General features: G+C 37.0%; 1 long non-coding RNA gene across 9 annotated transcripts; it reads left to right on the top strand.

Moving 5' to 3' along the window:
• The first annotated feature begins 806 nt into the window (after window positions 1–806).
• LOC113355656 lies at window positions 807–4,912 on the top strand. Of its 9 annotated transcripts, none has more exons than XR_003362504.1 (7): window positions 807–1,156; window positions 1,319–1,376; window positions 1,461–1,554; window positions 1,633–1,730; window positions 2,416–2,489; window positions 2,602–4,323; window positions 4,655–4,912. It is a non-coding gene; the product is annotated as an uncharacterized LOC113355656 (long non-coding RNA). The 9 variants fall into 9 exon arrangements; XR_003362511.1 differs by having other exon boundaries at window positions 1,461–2,174; window positions 2,602–2,696; window positions 2,928–4,323; XR_003362506.1 differs by having other exon boundaries at window positions 1,461–2,174; window positions 2,602–2,696; window positions 2,868–4,323.
• Window positions 4,913–7,177: the final 2,265 nt, after the last annotated feature.

Here is a 7,177-nt window from a genome sequence, read left to right as displayed (position 1 = left end):
ATCCAGGGTCTCAATGGATGGATTAATATCAACTAAGCCAACTAACTAATCCCTAGTATTAGTTGTCTTCTCACAGTACAACTAATCACAGATTGATAACTTAGATAATTAAACCTTTCCTAAGATGGATATTCTAATCGCAATTAGGGTATATTTCCAAAGCACTAACTGTCTTTTCAGGGCACAATTAGTTAAGAGATCAATAACAGACAATGAAGCATGAATTGCAGCACATTCATCACAGAAGTATTCTAACTACAATGGATGCATGACATACACTGTGATAGTAAAATGATGAAGAGCTCAGATTATATTTATCCTAAACAAGTAAAGCACAACAAGAACAATATCAGATACATGAATCAAACTTAGCAGTAAATTAATGGTTTCATCTCAACCCTAGCAAAAGTAATTAGAACATGATGAACACAATATACTACTACAGCTTGGTGCACCGTCTAGCCTGGGCATGCCCCAATTACAACACCCACACATCAATTTATAGTTTACATGAGTTTCCCCCAAATACCTAATTTCACAGAATTTAGGGTTTCAAAAAAGTTGAAATTAAACTTTACCTAAACACTGATAGCAATCAACACTAGTACAACAATGGTTTTTGGTCACGGTTGACCTTGTCTCGGTTGCATCTATAAACGAGACTAAAGTTTTGTTTGTCCCGGCCAAATATGTTTCCGTAACTATTTCATCTCTCTTTAGTTACGGGAGCACTCGACTCGTGTCTAATTTACATCAGTTCACTTTTCTAAACACGGTTAGAAGTTAGAACTGCTTTGTTTTCTTAACCCACTTTCTACACTCCCGGTCTCACACGATCTACTCCAACTCCGTGCACCTTCTTATGTTTTATAGCAATCGTTCCTCCACTTCTTCTCCTTGTCGTTCAACACCAAATAAAAACCTTTTTTTATCTGTCAATTCAATGTTTTTAGGGAGTTCCTGCTTGATCTGATTTCCTTTTCCAATAGAGTTTGAATCGGAGGTCCAATCAGTCAATGTTTCTGTGAAATCAGAATTACATAGTTCAGATAAATTTTATGGTCAAAATTAGAGGAATCCTCAATGAACAACGCGTTTTGCTATTTGATGGTGAAACTGATGTTCGATTAATTTCAAGTGGCTTGGGTTTTTTCTGGTAAGACTTTGAATCCGTTAATTTGTAGACTCGCTTTTGGTTAATAGATGTAATAATTTTTCAAGTGTTGAGTGAGTGAATTCTTTGTATTTTAGTGTTTTCTTATTTGAAATAAGGGCACATTGTTTTTCCAATTTTCATTGTGTTTGAATTTAAAAATAGGCACCGTAAGCATTGCTGGAATATGGGAGATGCATGCCTTTTCCCTTTTATGTGAAAGGTAAGTTAGTTTCTTCCTTGGCATCTTATATTGTGCTGAAACCTATTTTAAAGATGAATTGGTTTTCTATGTTTTCTTTGACAGTGAACCCAAGGATTATAATGTCAATTAAATTCGGAGTTGACGTTAGATTCTTGCGCTTATAAGGCTGTATAAAAATCGAACTTCCCTTCATGAGGTTACTCTCCTTCTTCCTGCTTGGTGATTGATTTCGATATCCTTTACCTAATGTGAGTTTGATTTGATTTTGTCACAGCACCTATGTATAATGTATTATACCTATCTTGGCCTTTCCATATGAGATTTTAAAGCTCTGCTTAAGTTGTAGTTCAGTTATATGTGGTTGATTTGCAGGTAACGTTTTTCCTCCTCCGATAAGAGATCAACTATCATTGTAGCTTCAGTCTGAAGTATTGTCCTGATATTTAAGTCGCATGATTACGTTTTCTCCTTCATGCCTTTCATCCACTTATGATACACAATTTATTATCTGAAAACTTGGACACATGATACCAAATCAAGGGAAAATGATGCAAGTTTCATAGACTCTAAACCCATTTCTTACATATTGAGTTTTTTTTAATGGGATGAACTGCTATGGTTCGTCAACTAATTCTGTAACTTCTTAATGAAACAGAAAGTTAGTTTGGCACAATATTTTGCTCTATTTTTTCTAGGGCCACCGTTGTTGGCTTAGGAAAACAACTGTAAGGCGATGCTTACTGCTACATAAAGTGTGTAGACAGACTCAATATGCGACTGTAGTTGATCGAGACTTCTAAATCAGAAGATTAGAATGTTAGTCTCGTTTGCTTTGTTTTTCCCCTTCTCAAGAATATGGATCTCTATATTCTCTCAGTTTTTACTTATTATGCATCAGTTTATTAGTTTCAGAAATTTGGAGTTCTGTTAGTTCTTAGTTTCACTGGAAGCTTAAAATTGTTATAGTTATTTTGTATCAGTTTATCACACTTGTATCTGCAAACCATTGAGTTTTATATTAAGCTAATGTTTTTCTTATGTTTGTGTGCTAAATCAGGTAAGGTCGATCAGTTCTTCCTGAATTGTGGTATCACTACATTGCATCTCAGGAACATCCAGACTTTAAGCCTTGTACGCATATAGCTTCTCTCTGTGTCGTTAGCTGATGGAAGAACATCAACAAGGGTGAAGAACTCATCCTAGTTCATTTGTGGTGTTTTTATTCGATTTTTTCTTATCACAGGTGAAAAATTGGAAAAACCATCGAGTTTTGTAGCTCGGGCTCAGTATCTACCTAGAAGCAAAATTACTTTGAGGAAAATGTAGTTGTTGTCCCAGGTATCCTTTCTAGAGTTTCTCTGCCAATTTCTTTTTGGTCTTTCACTTTTTATGAGTTTCTCCATTTCTTTCTGTGAGGACACAAGTCAAGGAGCTTGGATAGGCCTTGCCAAAAATATCTTGTGGGTCCCTTTAACTTTGTTTACACAAATGCTTTGCTTTACGATGTAGGACGCTAGATTTTCTGCACATTGGTTGCTTTAAATAATATTTGCTGAAGGTGATTTTTAGATAGAAGGATCGCTGGAGTTACTTACACCTGCATGCACGTTGGAGCTTCTAGGAATGCCTCTCACACTTGAAAATGCTGAATGAAGAAGGGGAGTGATCTCTGCTGCTGTGCCAATTAATCATGCAATACCCTGATGTTGAAAGTTCTTGTAGAGTGCAAGACTGGTCATGCTTCTTGAGCTACGCTCTGATTAAACTCATGGCTGCTGAAACTATTGGTCTTCTTCCATGGGAGAAATAGTTGTTTTACGAAGAAAAAAAAACTTCCTTGAATCACAGAATCAAGGAGGTGTAATCGATTTCAATTGTTTCTCCATTGGCATAATTTCTAGTGTTGTTGTTGGATTTCAAGCAACCGGACAGATCTAGTATGTACCTCTCTTGCAACTTTTGACCAGTGTATATATTCTTATGTTTTTCTTCTAGTTTGAAGACTACATTTTTTTATTTTGATCTAACTGGTATATTATATAGATTACTAAAGCAAAAACCATATGTGAATCTCTGGTAGCATAAGAGGGTATTGATTTGAAATTTGAGGAGGCTCTTCAGTCATCCCTTCTTGGATAGGTATGGTTTGTTCCCTCATCTCTTGTTGTCATTAGAATCATATACTATGAGCAATTAAAAGCAGGGTTCATAGGGTGGTGAAGACGTACCCTATTATAATCCAAGATTAAATGGTTCTCAGTCATTGGTATAGAAAACTAATTTCTAAAGATAAAAATATAAATATAAATTTGCCACGTACATAAGAAAGCAAGCTTGGGGTGTTAGCAATGGAAAGGTCAGTGGTTTCTTGGATTTAATTTATCAGTCACAGCTTTGAATTTCATTTTTCTGACAAAGACAATTAGGCCAGCTTGGAAGTGCTACCGGTGTCTACAGGACACTTGTGAAGCATGTCGCAGGAGTGCCACGGATATATCCTAATTGATTGTTTGGTTATCTTATTGCGAATTAAGTTTAGTGTTTATTTTAGAAATCTTGGATAACTGTTAATCATCATAGGTTCATTACATCACTTATTCAATGTTCTCAATAAATGGACATAATTTGTCTGTTCCGTGATGAATCATTGTTTTTGTTTTGATTGTGGTCTATGCCATGAGGTCCGAATTTTCTTATTTCTCTCTTTAGTTGTGGGAGCTTATAAGTCTACTGTAGGTAGGTAATCTCTTTTACAACTTCTAGCTTACGTTGTTTCAGGCATTGTGTCGCAGTTCTTGTATTACATGTTATTGGGTGATTTACGTTATACTTTTTTTTTTGAGCAAGAACAAGGACTGGTATTCAGTAGAAACTCCACGAATACACGATTGGTTGTTATCGAAGTACTCAAGTCTGACGGTTATGGATCCATGCACCAATTGCGCCAACCAAAGAGTGCATAAAGGTAGACCTTTCTTAATTTTCGTCGAATCTTGCAGGGTCTAACTCTGGCCATGCTAATTTTGCACTCCTTGTTCCCATTAGTGAATGAAGCTCGTTATCTTTTTTACCTTACCTTAGTTTCCCTGTGAAAAAGTTGATCCATGAAGGTATGAAATCTAAATAATTGCTCTCCCGTCAATTTGATTTAATTTGGGGCATGTATATTTAGATTTGAAGAATCGTGTAACTTACACAAGCCAGTGTATTTCATTTGGTTTGTTATTTATTCTGTCATCATTGAGTTCAAATGTATTTCAATAATTGATTGCTTGGTTTAACATCTTGTTTTGCAGCTAAGCGACATCCTAGCAGCAGAGTTTTGAGGAGATCAGTGTGAGTGCGCACACGCAATGGAAGTGCAATTCTCCTTCCTAAACGTTGTTCGAGGCGGCCCTTCCTACTCTTTTAGGAGAAACCTCGTTTTCATACTGATTGTGTTCACTCTAGTAGAATGTATATATCAAGATACATGTAAACTATAGTGATTTTTCACCATGTAATCATATTCAATGGCCTGCTTGGTATAATTTTATCCAGATATTTCTTTCTGCATTTCCTATTCCCTTTCTCAGTAATAAGGATTTAAGATAATTCTGACTCAAAAGTTTACACATTAAAGCCAGTGTGTACGTTTTGGACACTGTGAATATATGGGATCCGAGTCCAACATACAAATTAGTCACGGTGCAGTACAAAAATTCGTGTCCGTTTGATAAATTTGGTCCCAGTATCTTTTAGCATCCCGTGACTATTAAGCAAATTTTTCACGGTTTCTATTAAGAACCCGTGACCAATAAGCAATTTTGACACAGTGATCCACCGTGACCAAAGTCTATGACTTTTGACCTCGCAGGCTTTAGTCACGGCTTTTCAGAAACGAAATACCGTGACCGTAGACATTTGGACACGGTAAATTACCGTGTCTAAAAGCCATTTTTGTACTAGTGCAAATTCATCGACCCATGCTTCTTATTCGTCTTCTCCTGCTCTTCCCATGCCCTAATTGCAACTCTATTCCGACCTAATTTATCAATTTCACCTCTAGGGTTCCTGACACGGGTGAGGCGTGAAATTGAGAAATTAGAAGGACATAGAGTTGGTGAAAGTGGTAATAATGATGGGGGTAGTGATGGGTTAGTGATTTGAGAGATCGTGAAGGATTGGTGGTGGTGGCAGCGACGGGGCAGTGGAGTTGGTGGCGCTGGACATGGAGTTGCAGAAGAGAAGAAGGGGGAAGAAGAAAGAGAAGGTCGATGGGTTGGAGTTAGGGATTTTTTATTTTGGGGATATAAACCTAGGTGCTAGGGTGTTAGACGGGACATCAAATTTTGATGTTTTGATTGTGAAAAACGTAGGATGAAAAGGTGATAGAATGATCCAACGACGCGATGGAGATGGATGTGGAGCGACCGTTGGATGATGGAATACATCAAAACTGACGGTCCAAGATGGAGTTAGGTGCTGTGGTGTGAAGCGGTTGTAGCAAATTTGATGTATCGATGATGAAGCGACCGTTGGATTCAGCTGAGGATCCAATCTGACGGCTACAGGAGAAGTGGACTATGGATTTTGGTTTTGGTTTGGGATATAAGTTGGGCTTGGGATAATTCTGAGCCCATTTCTTCTTTAAGAACAATTTCTTCCTTGTTAAGCCCATTTCTAGCCTTTTGGTCTTGCGCACAACATTCTTCGCAGCTTCCTTGCGTGATTCCTCTCGGCTTCCACCACTTTTCTGCTCTTTTCGCTCCGTAATTCCATCCAAACTTTATTTATAACCTAAAAATGCAAAATTAATTGAGAAAAGTATTTATTCTTGAAAACAACGAAAACACAAAATATGGGATAAAATGGAGCATTAGTGCACAAATAATGAGTTAAATGCCAATAAAAAGGTGCAAATATATACAATATTTGGCACTCATCGAATACCCCCAAACCTGAATTTTACTTGTCCTCAAGTAAAACAAAACTAAGGAAATCCTACCTATACCACTGTCGCTGGTCTCTCGATTGCATTTCGCGAATGCAATAAGCCTTTTAAACCACTAAGTGTCCCTAGTGGACGAGTTGAAGTCTCGTGAAGGTTTGCTTAGAACGTACCTAAAAGTTCTAGGACAAAATATAAGCTCAGATTCCATGAAATGTGACATGTGCAAGACAGTAGAAGCTCACAGCAAAATGGAGATGTCAATCTAGCTATCAAAGGCACAATCCTAGCACTGATAACAAATAAAGACATGTGATAAGAGTGTAAAGTGTATCTACACATGTGTAAAGAAAGATCGGATGTTATGACTACTAATCACCAAGAGATAGTTTCTCAGGATAAGAACCGAGGTCGAAATCTAGCTAGCTGTCCGGACTTTATGATAATTGTGAATGAGTTGGAGGTATTTCACAATTACTCGCGTTGTACATCAATGGCATACACCCTTCCTTGCTTATAACACAAAAACACAAAAGATGACTCTTATTTACATTGACTACTCTCTTTTATTTCTGGAACGAGAGAGGATGGAATTGATAAATACTTGATATTTTTTTATTTTTTTTTATATTTTTCTGAATATATACATCTTTTTTTTTTTTAACATGGTAACACTTTTGATACATATACAAAAGGAAACAAAAAATTACATGATCTTAGCAAGAGGTAGCCCTTTTTGATGCACCCAGTTAAATTCGATGGTTGTTTTTCTTAACGTAACCTCCACCTTCTATCCCAACCAACCAAAGAACAAGCTAGTCAAGTCTCGTTCAGTATTATAAAGTGATTGGCAACTAAAACCTCCGATAGAACACCTCAAGGTTGAGGC

Source organism: Papaver somniferum, chromosome 3 (assembly GCF_003573695.1).
Source record: "Papaver somniferum cultivar HN1 chromosome 3, ASM357369v1, whole genome shotgun sequence".
Lineage (NCBI taxonomy): Eukaryota > Viridiplantae > Streptophyta > Magnoliopsida > Ranunculales > Papaveraceae > Papaver > Papaver somniferum.
This window is presented reverse-complemented; position numbering and strand designations above follow the sequence as displayed.